The sequence below is a fragment of the Elephantulus edwardii genome, unplaced genomic scaffold (genome assembly GCF_000299155.1).
Source record: "Elephantulus edwardii isolate Elephantulus edwardi_28Jun2011 unplaced genomic scaffold, EleEdw1.0 scaffold00153, whole genome shotgun sequence".
NCBI classification, from domain to species: domain Eukaryota; kingdom Metazoa; phylum Chordata; class Mammalia; order Macroscelidea; family Macroscelididae; genus Elephantulus; species Elephantulus edwardii.
The window spans coordinates 5,182,088-5,199,668 of record NW_006399903.1 but is presented as its reverse complement, the minus strand read 5'-3'; the positions used below and the strand labels follow the sequence as shown (position 1 = coordinate 5,199,668).

At 41.8% G+C, this 17,581-nt stretch overlaps 1 pseudogene; it reads right to left on the bottom strand.

Moving 5' to 3' along the window:
• Positions 1–7,300: 7,300 nt before the first annotated feature.
• On the bottom strand, positions 7,301–8,885 carry LOC102868836 (annotated as a pseudogene).
• Positions 8,886–17,581: the final 8,696 nt, after the last annotated feature.

Sequence of the window (17,581 nt, the reverse complement as noted above, 5' to 3'; positions counted from 1 at the left end):
CTTGGAACTGAGATAACCAAGTGTTTAGTATCTTGTTTGTGGCTGTTGTTAGGGTCCCTGGGTTGATTCTTACTCATAGAGACACCATGTACAATAGAGCATAGCGCTGCCAGGTCCTGCACGATCCTTGCCACACTTCCCATTGTTTTAGCTTATTGTTGAGGTCTCTGGGCTCCTTGCTTTGCTTGAGGCTCTTCTTTTCACAGAACTTCTCTTTGGCCAAGTATGACTTCTATAACAATTACATTAATGTTCCTACACACACACACACACACACACACACCAACCTTCCCCCCTCCCAGTCACACTCATCCTATCATCCCATTCAAGCCCTTCCTTTCAAAGGTATGATCCAGCACATGTTTTGTGGTATTTGTAGATGTTACATCTTGACATAAAGAGAAGCAAAATACAAATGGGCCAGTACTTAACACTATGTCAAATGCAGAAAAGATTGAAGTTAACAAGGATTTCCTTTTACTTAAGTCCATAGTCAAAGCCTATGGAAACATCAGAAAATCCAATGACATACTATATTGGACAGATCTACCACACGTGCAAAAAAATCTTTATTAAAAAACAAAGATGTTACCTTGAGGAGCTGTGGTGCTGGACAAGAGTATTAAATATACCATAGATTGCTAGGAGAACAAATAGGTTCATCCTGGAGAGGGTGAGACCAGGCTGCTCCTTGGAGGCAAGGATTCTGAAGCTTCGTCTGACATACTTTGGACGAGTTGCAAGGAGCAACCAGTCCTTGAAGCGAGACATCATGTTTGGGAGGGTGGAGGGACAGTGCAAGAGAGGAAGACCCTCTATGAGATGGATTGATTCAATGTCTGGGGTAATGGGGGTAGGTGTGTCAGAGACAATAAGATTGGCACAGGATAGAGCAGGGTTTAGGGCTGTTGTACATAGGGTCGTTATTAGTCACAGGCAACTCGACAGCACATAACAACAGCAACAACCACAAGTCATGGTACTTTCAATTGGCTCATGCATGTGAAAGCTTGACAACGAATAAAGAAGACCTGATCGCTTTGAATAGTGGTATTGCTAAAGAATCTTGAGTATTCCATGAGCCACTAAAAGAATAAACATCTCTCTGCTTCCAGCCTCTCCCACCCCTCCAGAGGAATGTGGATGTGCAGGGGGAAGGAGTGATTAATCATTGGTTTGTACAATTATATGGGGGGTGTGAAGGAAATTAAAAGAATTTGTTCAAATTTATACTTGAATTTTGTAAATAAACTAGTAGAAAAAAATAAACAATCTGTTTTAGAAGATTTATGTTCAGCAATCTGCATTATGCAGATGACACAACCTTGCTTGCTGAAATTGAGGAGGATCTGAAATGCTTGCTGCAGAGGGTCAAGGACTGCAGCCTTCAGTATGGACTAAGGCTCAATGTCAAGAAGACAAAGATTCTCGCCACTGGACCAATTGGCAGCATGAGGCTGGACGGTGAAGAGATTGAGTTTGTTCATAGCTTTAGTTTGCTTGGCTCCACAGTCAACACTCTTTGTACCAGCAGCCAGAAAATTAAAAGACGTATTGTCATGGGAAAGCTGCTGTTAGAAACCTCTCCAAAGTACTGAAGAGCAATGGTGACACTCTGAAGACTAAGGTGCACCTGATACAGGCCATGGTCTTTGAAATCACTTGCTATGCATCAGACAGCTGAACAATGACTAGGGAGGATAGAAGGAGAATTGATGCCCTTGAGCTGTGGTATTGGGGAAGAGTATTTAATATACCATGGCTGCTAAGAAAACAAACAGATTCAACCTGGAGAGTGTTAAACCAGGCTGCCCCTTGGAGCAAAGGATTGTGAGGCTTTGTCTGACATACTTTGGACATGTTGCAAGGAGGGACAGGTCCTTGGAGGGGAATGTCATGCTTGAGAGGGTAGAGGGACAGCACAGGAGAGGAAGACCCTTGATGAGATGGATTGATTCAGTGACTAGGGTAATCAGGGTGGTTGTGTTGAAGACAGTGTGATTGGCACAGGATAGAGCAGGGTTTAGGGCTGTTGTACAGAGGGTCTCTATGAGTCACAAGTGACTTGACAGAACATAACAACAATGACAACAGGTTCAGCAAGGATGTTGAGAATTCATCTGATGCACTTTCAACATGCTATCAAAATGGACCAATCTCTGGAGAAAGCCAGCACTCTGGGCAAAGTAGATGGTTAGTAAAAAAAAAAAAGATGAAGGTGCTCAAGAACACTGTGGCTGTGACAGTGGGCGCACATTTAGCCAACACTGAGAATGGCCAAGAAATGGGCAGTGTTTTATTGTGGAAACAAATCAACAGCACATAACATTAATGAGATGTTACATTATTATTTTTTCTTCTTATATTTTTACACTTGTAATAACTAGGACTTTTGCCTTAACATTCATGACCCATTTGACTAAAGGCAATGATGGTTGTGCCTCCTACAGTTTATGGACACTAGGCTTTTTGTCCTCCAGAGCTGCCGTTTGAAATCTGTTCAACCCTTTCTCTTCCACATGCTTTCCTTTTGTTTTGACTTCTCAACATTTCAGTGCAACCTTTAGAGTCTCTTCTGACACCTATTTCAATTTTTTTCTATAAAAAAATCTGTTTCTGTAAGGTCTTTTGCTATCTCCATGGATATCCCTGATAATCATCCTACAATTCTTTTGGTCTTCGATCACTGGTGTTCAGTGCCTCAAACCTATTCTTAAAACGATTGTGAAATTCAGATGAGATTGGTTAAAGATCGTACCTTGGTTCCTGTGGACTTATTTCCTTTTCTTCAGCCTTGATTTGAACTTGCATATGAGTAATTGATGATCTGACCAATAGTCTGCCCTGGCCTAATTTTGACTGCCGATACTGAGTTTCTCTGATTATTTCTTCCAAAAATGTAGTCAGTCTGATTCCAATGCAGCCCATTAGGTGAGAGCCATATAAAGTCATCATCTGTCTTTTTTAAAAGGTATTTACAATGAATAAATAATTGTAAATACAAATTCACTCATTCTATTTTCCAGCCTCATTTCTGTCACCAAGCCCGTATTTTCCAACCACTGTTCCATCTTCACTGCTTCCTACTTTTGCATCCCAGGCACCAGTTATCATTAACACATCTTGATTACATGTTCGGTCAATTTCAGACTGCAAGATTTGGTATAAGTTCTCAATTTCTTCCTCTTTGACTCTAGATGAAGAAGCATATATTTAAATAATAGTCATGTTAACAGATCTTCCTTGTATGTGTATGGATAGTATCGTATCACAACATTGTCTTTCAGGAGAGATCATTAAGTTGACTTTTTTACTATGAATGCAACACCATTCTCCTTCTGTTTTTCATTCCGTGCATAGTGCATCATATGATTATCTGATTCAAAGTGGCCATAGTTGTCCCATCACATCTCATATTCAAGTATTCCATTTCATTTTTAACAATTTCCAGTTTTCCAACATTCAAGAAAATGTCTATTCATGCTTTATTGACTATGAAAAAGCATTTGGCAGTGTGGCTCAAAACAAGTTGTGGCTGACACTGAGAAGAATGGGGACCCCAGAGCATTTGATTGTGCACATGCAGATCTGTATCTGGACCAGGAGATTAGTGCATCAGGGTTGTATTCTCTCTGTATAACTATTCAGTCTGTATGCTGGGCAAGTCATCTGAGAGAGGCTGGACTCTATGAGGAGAAGTGTGGTATCAGGATTGGAGGGAGACTCATCAATAACCTGTGTTATACAGATGACACAACCATGCATGCTTAAAGTGAGGAAGATGTGATGCACTTGTTGCAGAAGATCAAGGAATGCAGCCTTTGGCATGAATTGCATCTCAATGTCTAGGAAACAAAGATTCTTATCACTGAACCAGTAGGCAGCATTACATTGGATAAGAGGAGACTGAAAGTATCAACAGCTTTCTCTTGCTTTGATCCACAATTCCAGCTGTCAGGAAATAAGGAGACACGCTACACCAGGAAAATCTGCAGTTAGGAAACTCTCCTAATTATTAAAGAGTAATGATATCAGTTTGAGGACTAAGATGTGTTTGATTTAGGCCATAGTCTTTCTGATTACTTGCTATGCATCTAGGAACTGGACTATGAAAAAAAGATGTCAGAAGAATTGGTGCCTTTAAGCTATAGTTTTGGAGGAGAGAATCGAACATCTCATGGACAGTCAAGAGAACAAATAGGAATATCTTGGAAAGGGTGTAGTTGGAATGCTCTTTGGAGGCAAGAGTGATAAGGTTTCACCTCACATACTTTGAACATGTTGCTAGGAGGTGCTATTCCTTGGAGAAGGACGTGGTACTGGGAAGGGTGGAGGGTTGGCAAAGGAGAGGAAGACCCTCAACTAGGTAGATTGACTTGGTGACTGCTGCAGTGGGCTCGACGTTTCTTTGTCAGGACTTGTGAGGATGGCACAGGATAGATTAGGGTTCAGATCTTTTGTTCATATGGTCGCTATGAGTCATACTCAACAGCACCTAACAACAACAACAGTCTTTTTAAGTGTACACAATGCATGAGTATGTCCTAGATCCAGTAAGAATGGACTTGTTTCAGTTGCAATTAATATTGCACAAGCCCTGTTGCCAGGTTTTTTCTCAACTCATTTTTTTCCCTTCAAATTTGCTTTTAATCTTGTTTCTTGCCCACAAATTATGAGGCAAACTGGCTGTGCTGAAGCAATCTTCAGCACCGATAAATCAAGAGTTCCCATAAAACTGTATAATTTCTTGCTGATGGCACTTGAAGAAGAAAGTTATTAAATCATTACTCACTTAATATGAATTTTAGAATGCTCTAATAGTTCCTACTACATTCTCTGCCTAGTTCTTGCCTTGCATAGAAAGCTGGATATTGAACATGAAACCTGGGCAAGATCTTAATGCCTTCTAAAGTTTAATACTTGATCTGTTGCAGCTAGCAAGAGAGGTGTGAAGATGTGAAGATGTCTTTTTCTAATTTAAGTGCAACATCAGAGATCTGATGTTGTGTCAAAAAGAAAAACATTGACTGCAATCAAGGAATACAGGTCTGACTCTCTTTTTTTTAGTGCCTTATGAAGGGGACCCTTTTGCCCATCTCTGCATTTCCATAGCCTGATGGTGGTTGTTGTTGTTGTTATGTGTTGTTGAGTCACTTGCAACTCATAGCGACCCTATATACAACAGCCCTAAACTCTGCTCTGTCCTGTGCCAATCGCACCATCTCTGATACACCGTCCCGATTACCCCATGGTAGCACATGGAAATATTCACTATTTGATGGTATTGAATTTAGTGGCCATCCAGCTGTCTTGAGCTCATAGAGGCCTTGTGTATGATGGAAGGAGGTGCTGTCCAGTCCTGTGATATCTTCAAGATCATGTGAATATTTGAGCCCATTGTTGTGCCTTGTGTCAATCCATCCTTTTTATAGCAAATACACAATTTATTTAACATTAAAACATGTGCAATATGCCCACTGTATGGTTGCTTGCTGGGACTTAGGAACAACAGGGTCCAGTTCACATTTAACACTAATTACATATTTTGTTGAATAAATACCAAATAAAATGCATTCACATGCTTTCTAAGAAAGAAAAAAAAAAACACCAAACACAAAACAACAAAACACAACTTTCTTAAAGGTCTTTCTATTCAGACTTAATACAAACACAATAAAGGCAGATAGGCTAGTTTGACATAATGGCTAATTTAATACAGCACGTATACCAAAAAGGACTGGAACTGGAACATCAGCAGAGAATTGCCAGAAGTCCAGGCTGGGTTTAGAAGGGGTCGTGGTACTACGGATATTGTAGCCGATGTTAGATGAATCTTAGCTGAAAGCAGAGAATACCAGAAGAATGTCTATCTGTGTTTCATTGATTATGCAAAGACATTAGACTGCCTGGATCATAACAAACTGTGGCTGACTCTGAGAAGAATGGGAATCCAAAAACATTTAATTGTGCTAATGTGAAACCTATACTTGGATCAAGAGGCAGTCGTCAGAACAGAGCAGGGCAACACTGAATGTTTAAAAATTGGGAAGGGTGTGCACCAGGGATGTGTCCTATCTCTATACCTTTTCAACCTGTAGACACAGCAGATTATCCGAGAGGCTGGGCTCTATGAGGAGACGCGTGGCGTTAGGATTGGTGGAAGATCTATCAACAATCTGCGTTATGCAGATGACACAACCTTGCTTGCTGAAACTGAGGAGGACCTCATGCACTTACTACAGAGGGTCAAGGACTGCAGCCTTCAGTATGGACTGAGGCTCAATGTCAAGAAGACAAAGATTCTCACCACTGGACCAATTGGTAGCATCAGGTTGGATGGTGAAGAGATTGAGATTGTTCACAGCTTCAGTTTGCTCGGCTCCACGGTCAACACTCTTGGCACCAGTGGCCAGGAAATAAAAAAAACGTATTGCGATGGGAAAGTCTGCTGTTAGGGACCTCTCTAAAGTACTCAAGAGCAACGGTGTCTCTTTGGAGACGAAGGTGCGCCTGATACAGGCCATGGTCTTTGCAATCACTTGTTATGCATCAGAGAGCTGGACAATGACTAGGGAGGACAGAAGGAGAATTGACGCCTTTGAGCTGTGGTGCTGGAGAAGAGTATTGAATGTACCATGGACTGCCAAGAAATCAAACAGATTCATCCTAGAGAGGCTTAAACCAGGCTACTCCTTGGAGGCAAGGATCCTGGGGCTTCGTCTGACATACTTTGGACATGTTGCAAGGAGAGACGGGTCTTTGGAGAGGGACATCATGCTGGGTAGAGTAGAGGGACAGCACAGGAGGGGAAGACCCTCTATGAGGTGGATTGATTCAGTGACTGGGGTAATAGGGATGGGTGTGTCAGAGGCAATGCGATTGGCACAGGATAGAGCAGGGTTTAGGGCTGTTGTACATAGGGTCGCTATGAGTTGCAAATGACTCGACGGCACATAACAACAGCAACAACATATCTTTTCGTCCACAAGTACATTATTAAATGATAGAGAAACTCTAATACGTAATCCTACATAACTAGGAAATAAGTTTCTAAGAAAGGAAGAATTTACAGACTTCCATCTTTTATACCTACCCCAAAAGTCTAAAGAGGTCAAAGCCAATGACCTTCCTCACAAAAGCTCATGACTCAAAGTCACATTGCCATTAAAACCTGTATTTCTGATCCTTTATGAGCTTTGAGAAGAGATTGAAATATTCCCAAAGAAAGAAGCATGATGCACCTTGTAATCGCCTATTCAGAAACAGCAAGATGACATACAGAACTGTCTCATCCCAGGAATTAAATAAGATCAACCACATTCATTGACATCTCCTCCACTGTAGTATGATAGAAAGTCTCAGTGTCATGAAGAATCCTCTGGTCTTCAGCAACAAAGTTTATAGCCACACCTTCCTTCCCAAATTGACCCCCTCTGCCAATTTCACCCTTTTTTCTAACAGTGTGATGTTTTGCTTATGATTCTGTATTATAAATTATATCCATACCACTTCTGAGTGTCATCTCATCATCAACTGCTGCTGTCGACTCCTGTGAACATAGCTTTCATGATTGGGAGGTAGGCCATAATTTATAACCAAAGATATTTGCTGAACATCTATCCCAAATGCCACCAAGTCAGTGGTGATCAGAACCCTGCTTGACTTTGACTGGAATTCCCTCAGAATCACCTATCTCTCCTTCTGGTCCGTGTCACAAATGCAGTGAGGAAACTGTAAAGTCCCTCACATGCATTTTCTCAGTGAGCCAGTCTACCTCAATAACAGCCTGTGTAACCCTCAGTGTCTCATGCACGTCACAAAGAGTATCCAATTCCCATTCCTCTCTTTCAGCATTAATATAAAACTGTTTGGTTTCTTCATGGGTCAGTACTTCCTTTTTCATCAGAATTTTAATTGGATCCCTCATGAACTTTATAGTCACTTCCAACATACCAGTTGGCATTGTGGAAGAAAGTAACACAATTTAAACACTTGTATTCAATTTTTTTTTAAAAAATCGTATAGATTTTATTTTTTTGTATTTGTGAGGTTTCTTTTCTCTTTTTATATATTTTTTATTTTTCTTCTAGTTTTCTTACAAAATTCAAACACAAATTTGAACGAATTCTTTCAATTCCCCTCACTCCCCATTACTCATCAAATTGTACAACCCAATAATTAATCTCTCCTTCCCCCTGCACATTCACATCCCTCTGCTTACAGCCTCTCCCACCGCTCCCTTATACTCATTCTACAATAACAGTTTTATACAATATTTATCCTTATCTGACTGGATTAGTTCACTCAGCATAATGCTCTCCAGTCCCTCCCAAATTAGGTAATGATTTACAAAGTTATTGCTCCTGTGTGCTGCATAGTATTCCATTGTGTGAATGTACCATGATTTCTCAAACAAAAATGTCTGTGGTTGGACATTTGGGCTGTTTCCATGTTCTTGTGATGGTGAATAATGCTGCTATGAACATTGGTGTACAAATCTCAGTTCGTGCCTCAGTTCTCATATTCTCAGAGTACTCGGTCAATATTTCATCTGCTTCATCCAAAACAAACATTTAGATCCATTTGTGAGAACTCTATCTCCAGTTTAACATATCAAATATGCTCCCTGGAGCACCAACAATATATGGAGTTTCAGCCTGCAGCTTTTGCGTTTCATTTTGAACACTGGTTCCACCAATGTAAACACAACAGGTTGCTCCCATATCATTTCCAAATGCCAGAATTACCTTCTGGACTTGTTGAACCAGTTCTTTGTTGGAAGTCAATACTAGTGTCTGAGTCTTCTTGAACTCAATCTCCCGCTGTCATAGGATGGAAATAGTAAATATGGCTGTCTTTCCAGTACCTGAATGAACTTGAACAATCACATCACGCTCTAAAAGAAAGGAGAATACACATTTACTGATCCCACATCAAATCACCACTTGTAGTTCACATCATGAGTTCCATTTGGAATGTGAATTACACCCCAATAGTAAGTGATCAGGAGTGAGTATTCTCTTCATTTGAGGTCAGACCCAGAGAGAATTGCCATCATATCACACAGTGCCAGTCCGTCTTGTTGAGGGTTTCCCTCATTGTTTTCTTTTTGTCCTTCCTTTCATCAAACACATTTTCCTTTTCTAGAATTTGCTCCTTTCTAATGAGCTATCCAAAGTTGGTCAAAGTCTTGCTCTACTGGCCTCTAAAGAATATTCTGGTTATATTTGCTTCTAAGAAGTACTTGATGAGGTAAACTTAATACTTAGTCATTTGGGAAGTAGAGGCACCAATTCATATAGATAAAGAGAGATGGTCCTATTTCTAGCCTAGAAGCCTGATGCTTGGCTTGTTTCAGAGGTGGGATGGGTGAAATGGTGCTCCTTTGAGTAGAGGATTTGTAAGCTTTTGACATGAGACAAAAATTATTCTTTGAGGGGAGATTGTGACTCCTGAGAATACCTACCTGTGGCTATGATAATTAATGTGATATGAAACTTCACCAAACAGGAGGCCTCAACAAACAAAACAGCCTGGTCTGGGCTTTATTTTGAAAGAAAATTCTGCTGTATCATAACTTCTAATGGAGCCCTGGAGCTCTGGGTGCTTTGTGGTAAAGAATTGTGCTACACATGGTTCAAATCCATCAACTATTCTGAGGGAGAAACATGGGCAATCTCTTTCTGTGTAATTTACCACCTCTGAAAACCAGCTGGAATTATGGGTTGGCTCTGACTCAATAGTACACAACAAGAATGGAGTCCTGGTGCAGCAAAGGTGAAGTGCTCTTCTGCTAACCAAAAATTGAGGGTTGAACCCCAGCCAAAGGCTCTGTGGGAGAAAATACCTATCTGTATTCTCTCCTATGGATGTCATGTTATAGAAATCCATGGGACCTCTACTGGATGACATAGGGTCACCTGATTAAGAGTAGACTCTCTAGCTCTGAACAAGATTCACAACCTCCAAGAATGCCTGAGTTTCTAAATGGATATAAATGCAATTGTCTCTGTAATCTCTTCTAGCAAACTGCTGGGAGAGGCCCGTTACCCAACAAGCAAGGCAAGCATGGGTTTCCTTGTGCTCTGGTGGCCTATTGATGACCAGTTGCCCAGCCAACTGAAGCTGCTTCATGACAGAAAGACGGGTTCTGTCCCATTTAGAACTCCTCAAAACTGGTTGAAGAGTCGAGTGGGAGCTAATCCCAACTCAATACCACATAACAACTAAAACTTAGTGAACTACAACTTTCACTACTTGATGCACAGAAGAAAAATGTGAAACTCTTTACTATAGATTATTGTTTGTTGTTATGTGTCACAGTCGAGTCACTTGCAACTCGTAACGAATGACCCTATGTCCAACAGCCCTGAACCCTGCTCTATCCTGCACCAACCTTATCGTCTCTGACACACCTACTCTCATTATCCCAGTCACTGAATCAGTCCATCTCATCGAGGAGCTTCCTTTCCTGTGCTGTCCCTCCATCCTCCCAAGCATGATATTCCTCTCCAAGGACTGGTCCTTCCTTGCAACATGTCCAAAATATGTCAGATGAAGCTTCAGAAAGCTTGCCTCCAAGGAATAGCCTGGTTTCACTCTCTCTAGGATGAACCTGTTTATTTCCCTAGCTGTCCATAGTATATTCAATATTCTTCCCCAGCTTCATAGCTCAAAGGCATCAATTCTTCTATCATCCTAATCCTTGTCCAGCTTTCTGATGTGTAGCAGTAATTACAAAGAGCATGGCCTGTATCAGGCACACCTTAGTCTCCAAACTGATATTGTTGCTCTTCAGTACTCTGGAGAGGTCCTTGGTAGCAGGCTTTCCTAAATGCAATTCATCTTTTGATTTCCTGGTTACTAGTACCAAGAGCACTGATTGTGGAACCAAGCAAACTGAAGCTGTTAACAATCTCAATCTCTTCACTGTCTGTCATGATGCTGACTGAGTGTTTAAATAATTTTATGGCTGAGCACCAGAGGCAGGAAATTTCATCTAGGCCCTATTCAAGATACAGATTATTAAGTAACCACAAACAAACTTTGCTTACCAGGTACTCTAGCAACACTATGAACAACAGTTCAAAACCTTGCCCTATCACATGCCATCCTCATAAACTCTGCCATGTTTAAGCCCATTGATACAACTGTGTCAAGTCAATCTCCTTAGGATTTCCATTTCTTTCCCTGGTTTTCCACCTTTCCCAAATGATGTCTTTCCCCCAAAGACTGGTCTCTCCTAACAACATGCCTAAAGTAAATGAAATTAAGTTTCTGTATGACTCTAATTGTTTCAAGGAGGGACCAGTCCTTGGAGAGGGAGGTCATGCTTGGGAGGATGGAGGGACAGCACAAGAGAGGAAGACCCTCTATGAGGTGGATTGATTCAGTGACTGGGGAAATGAGGGTAGGTGTGTCAGAGACAGTGAGATTGATACAGGATAGGGCAGGGTTTAGGGCTGTTGTACATAGGGTTGCTGTGAGTTGCAGGTGACTTCATGGCACAACAACGAACAACAGCATGCCTCTAAAGAACATTGTGGTTCTACTTCCTCTAGGACAAGTTGATTTCTTCTTTTAGAAGTCCGTGAGTTATTCGGTTCACTTCACCAATGCTACAATTCAAAGACAATGACTCTTCCTTGGTCTTCTTTAGTCTTGGCACAGCTTTCAGATGCATAGGAAGCAGGTGAAAATATCATGCCTTGAGTCACCCTTATTGGGGATTTCAAATTTGAAATAAGGCTTTGATTCTTCTGTAGGAAGGTGCCGTGCGGTTGGGGGAGAGACAGATGGCAGCCATACCTAGAAGCAGAATCTTTGATGTAGTCGGGGGGAGAAGTGCATTAAACATTAATACAGAAGCCCAGGCTTCCTCCCCTTATTGGGAATGCTGATTTTACTATCTCAAAACTGGACCACTTGTAATGAGTAGAGATTGTAGAAACAAAGAACTCTGTCCTCTCAATAATGTATATCGCATAGAGGGTTCACTACCAGTCCTGTGTCTTTGACCACTATAAAGCCAGCTCCAGGAATTTGAACAACATGTGATGTGCTTTCATTTATATAACCAGCTTCAAGATTTTGGCCAACCATTTGTAAAGTTGCAGAAAGAGTCCTTTGAACCTAATAGTGTCTCACTTATAGAACAGTACTTGGAATTCTACCATTTAATTTCTTTACCTTAAGTATAATCCTCATCTTCTAGTTCTTTTTCTCAGCCATCCATATCTATACTGCTAGTGCAAACCTATACCTAGACCAAGAGACTGTTAATGCAAACAGAGCAAAGAAACACTACATGGTTTAAAATTAGGAAAGGTATGTGTCAGGTTTATATTTTTTTTCCATACCTATTCAAACTGTATGTTGGCCAAATTATTTGAGACGCTGGCCTCTAAGAAGAAAAAATGTGATATCAGAATTGGAGGAAGACTCATCATTGATAGCCCTCATTATGCCGATGAACTCGCTTGTTGAAAGTAAGGAGAACTTTCCAGGCAAGGTTTGGTCCCATGGAACCTGAATGTAACCTCCTCTTCCTTCAACTGTGATGGCTTGTTCCTGAAGAACTTTGCTTGGGATTTAATCAGGGACGGACTTACTGCCTCTGAAGTGCTCAGCCCATTAGGGATTATTGACATGGTGGTATCTGGAGTCTCGACGGTTTATGAAGCCTATGAGAAAGCTGGAGCTCTGACAATTTCATTATTAGTTCCAGAATACCAAGGAGAAAACTGCAACATTGAAATCAGTAAATATTTAATTAAATGCAAAATGTATAAAAAAATAAAGTAAGGAGAACTTGACGTAGTTGCTGCAGAAGATCAAAGACTGCAGCCTTCAATATAGATAGAATCTCAATGTCAAGTGCAAAAAAAAATCTTCATCACTGAACCAATAGGCAAAATCACAATGGATGGAGAAAAGATTGAAACTATCAAATACTTCATCTTACTTGGATCCACAATCGACATCTGGGTTCCAGCAGTCAGAAAATCAGGAGACGTATTGCACTGGGACCTCACCAAATTGTGGTCAGGGACCTCACCAAATTATTGAGGAACAACGATGTTAATTTGAAGACAAAGGTGTGCCTTACCCAGATCATGAGCTTTTCAATGACTTACTATACTGTTAGAGCTGGGAGGTGAATAAGGTTGACTGAAGAACTGATGCTTTTAAACTGTAGTGTTGGAGAAGTGTCATGAATATCCCATGGGCTTCCAAAGGAACAGACAGATGTGTCTTGAGGAATGTGCAGAGAGAGAGCTCCTCAGAGGCAAAGATGATTAAACTTCACTTCATACTTTGGTTATGTTGCTAGAAGAGGCCGGCTATTTATTGGAAAGGGATATCATGCTTGGGAAGGTGGAGGAATGGCACAAGCGAGGAAGACCCTTGACCAGGCGGGTTGTCATAGTGACTGTGGCAATGGGCTTAAGTGTGTTGAAGACTCAGGATAGCACAGGGTTCAGGTATATTGTTCATAGGGTCACTGTGAATCATGCCTGACTTGCCAGCACCTAAAAGCAATGATAACATATTAAGTTATTAGTGCGCCTAACCCAAGTCGTAGTATTTTCCATTCCATCATGTGGGTGTGAAAATTGGACAATGACTAAGAAAGACTGAAGAAAAATTGTTGTGGCTGTGATGATGGTGGAAAGTGGATTGTACTGAGGGCCGCCACAAGAATACCCAAGCCTGTCCTGGTGGAGGTGCACCCAGGGTACTCTTTAGAGGTGAGCACGGGGAGCTACTGTCCTATATACATGGACACCTTGTCAGGAGGGATGAGTTCTTGGAGAAGGATGAGGGCCAACAAAAATAGAGGACAATAACTCATGAAATGAGCTGACACCATGGCTGTGAGAACGGCCTCAAGCACAGAAATGATGCCGAAGACGGTGCAGGACCAGGCAGTGCTTCATTCTGCCAGACATCGCACCTCTGTGGATCAGAAGCAATTCAACAGCAAATAACAGCAACAGAGTATTGAGTTATTGATACCAAAGCATGAAACAGTTTGTCGGATCGAGGACATTGATAAAGGGAGAGGAAAGGAGGTAGAGAGGGACAGAGAGGAAGAATTGAGAATTCAAAAAGAGAGAGAATTGAGAATTCAAAATGGTGATCATTATAAGAATGTGAAAGAGACAGGAAGGTCTGGTGGCTGAGTGGCAAGAAGCTGCACTGCAATCCCAGAGGTATGTGGTTTGAATCTACCAGATGTTCTGCTGGAGAAGGAGGGACAATCTCCTCCGGTACCAGTCAGATCCAATTTGATGGTACACACACACACACACACACACACACACAAAAAATTATAAAATAAAATTAGATTTGTGGTTTGAGGCTCATATAAAGAAAAAGATTCTCACCACTGAGCTGATTAGCAGCATCACGATGGATGGTGAAGAGATTGAGATTGTTCACAGCTTTAGTTTGCTTGGCTCCACTGTCAGCACTCTTGGCACCAGCAGCCAGTAAATTAAAAGATGTATTGCAATGGGAAAGTCTCTAAAGTGCTGAAGTGCAGCAATGTCAGTCTGGAGACTAAGGTGCGCCTGATACACGCCATGGTCTTTGCAATCACTTGTTATGCATCAGAGAGCTGGACAATGACTAGTAAGGATAGAAGGAGAATTGATGCCTTTGAGCTGTGGTGCTGGAGAAGAGTATTGACTATACCATGAACTGCTAAGAAAATGAACAGGTTTGTCCTGGACAGGGTGAAGCCGGGCTGTTCCTTGGAGGCAAGGATTCTGAAGCTTCGTCTGACATACTTTGGACATATTGCAAGGAGGGACCAGTTCTTGGAGAGGGACGTCATGCTTGGAAGGGTGGAGGGACAGTGCAAGAAAAGACCCTGGACGATGAGGTGGCTTGATTCAGTGACTAAGGGAATGGGGGTAGGTGTGTTGGAGATGGTGGAATTGGCACAGAATAGGGGAGAGTTTAGGGCTGTTGTATATAGGGTCGTTATGAGTCGCAAATGACTCAACAGCACATAACAACAACAACAACAAAAATACAATTAAAAAAAGAATATGGAAGAGGCAAAAATAAAAAAAATATTTTTATGTAATAGCACTATCTAAACTGATTTGTTATCTGAGCATCTAGAGATTCCCGATTTGAAAGCATTTTCTCAACTTTGGCACTATTGATATTTTACAGGCTAAATGTGGAATGCTGACCAATGTTCCTTGTCCCTATTTCTAAATAGCGTAGCACCCTTCCACATCTGCTCATTTGTGGCAAGCAAAAACGCCTCCGGACATTATCAGATGCCCGCAGGAGTGAAAGGAGTTCCTCCCCGTTGGAAACCATTGGGAGCCACTGGCCAAAAATACATGAGAATCTCCTGGGTGTGCAAGGGTAGAAACCATTGTAGCTGATTTATCCCATAGATGGAGCTCTTGTTCAACAAAGTGCTTCATTAGACGGATGAAGAGAATAATCTATCCAGAAGGAGTAGTACAGCTCATTGGCCTCCTAATCAAGTGCAAATTGTCCCTTGGTACCGCCTTCTTCTGTTTCAGCAGGGCCTGTGTGCTTGAGAGAGTCCTGGTTCTGAACTGCGGCCTTGATGGGGCTGGGCTGTGAGGAGAGGCTGATTGGAAGGTGGGGCGCCCTGGCTCCCCAGCCCTGGTCTCATCAAGAAGGGCTCCAGGGCAAGGCTGAGCGTGCGCCAAGATTTACAGAGGCCTGCCCAAAGCAGCAGGCTGCTCATATGCTTTTGATATTGCAGGCCCGCTCCCTGTTAGCCAGTCCATTTTGTCTTTAAATTGCTTTCATTGTTTTATGTGGTCTGTGGTACACACCTCATTTCTTTCCGCTTGCAGCCATAACATTTCCAGTGGTTAGCTTGTTTAACAGAAGTTCCTTGTACTTCTAGGCCAAGGAGTCGCTACCCCGTGAAACCGTGCGGGTGAGGGTTTGGAATATACATACCCTGAGATAAGCGGTGCAAAACCACTTCCAAAGAACATGTTTCAGAGCACAGCGAGGAGGTATGCACTTCGAGCCACCAAAGCAATGTTTAAAAAGTCTCAAAACAGGACCATTGTTGTAAGAATAAAAGGATAACAAAGCGGGGACGGGAGAGGACAGGGCTTGAGGGTGGGGAAGGGGGCGAATCACAGAGCCACAGTTTGGTGGGCAGAGGGAGAGGGTGAAGGTGAAGGAATTAGGATAGATCACATCGAGTGGGGACCTAAAAGACGGGGCAATAGTGGGCATAGATCAATGATTCATTTTATAAAAGACAGTGTATGATTGTGAGTGCACGAAATACAATATGAATGAAGGACTACATGGAAAATAATGCACATAAATGAAACAGAAGGTATATGAATTTTGTACGAAAACCAACATAGTTTTTTTTTAGCCATTTTGGTGAGATTCTTTTTTTTCCCCTAGAAGTTACTTTAATATCTTTTTCTCCATGATTGAATATACAAAGACAATGGAAGCAATGTATTCTTCTGCTGTAAAACTGTGTGGAATCTATCAAAATCCACTTGCTGAATTTTCTTTAAATAGTCCTCTAGAGCAACCGCCTATTTGGTGAGATTCTAAGGGATTTCATGCAGCTCTCCCAAACTGGGTCGAGGGCAGGGCATGCCACCAAGAAACGATAGTGACCCATTAGCAAGCTGGTGTGTCGCTGTTATTGTCAGGTCACAGTCAACTACGACTTCTTATTGTTGTTGTTGTTGTTAGGTGCCATCAGTTGAGGAAGACTCATTGTGACCCTATGAATAACAAATCTGGACCCATCTTAAGACTATCCTCAGCACCTCTCATACGCCAGAGTCCGTTGCTGAAGTCACTGTGTCAATCCCTCTCACTGAGGGTCTTCTCTGCCTCTGATCATTCCACCTTTCCCAGCACAATTTTTCCAAGGACTCTCGCCCCAACAGACAACATGCAGAAAGTCTATGAGATGAACTATCTTCATCTTTATCTCTCAAGATCACACTGGTTGCACTTGCTCCAAGACAGACTTGTCTGTTCTTCTGGAAGTCCATGAGATGTTCAGTGCACTTCTCCAACACCGCAATTTGAAAGCGTCAATTCTTCTTCTGTTGTCTTTATTCATTACAAAACTTTCAACTGCATTGGAATGAATTCAAAAGACCATGGTTTAGATTAGGTAAACCTTGGTATTTAAACAGACATCCTTGCCCTTGAGTGCTTTGGAGAGATCCTTGACAGCTGGTACACCTTGCAATCCCTTTGCTTTCCCCTTGTACTCAGTAAGTGGACAGGTTGGCAGGTCTAGGCTAGAGTGGATGCTTGAAGCTGCCATGCTCTTAATTCCTCATCAGTAGCAGAGTATCTACCATTAGGCTAAGATTTCCTAGGACTGAGAGCTCTCAGCCCAGCCTGGTTACTGCCAACTTCCTTTAGCAAATGCCATGAAAAGCTGTTGAGATAAACAGTCAAGAGGTCAGCCATCCAGGTCTTCTGTTGATAAACATTTTGTTATGCTTGAGGTGGTGAAAATTATCATAGACAATTAGGTTCCGATCAATAGTTCCTACACAGCGTATTCCATGATATT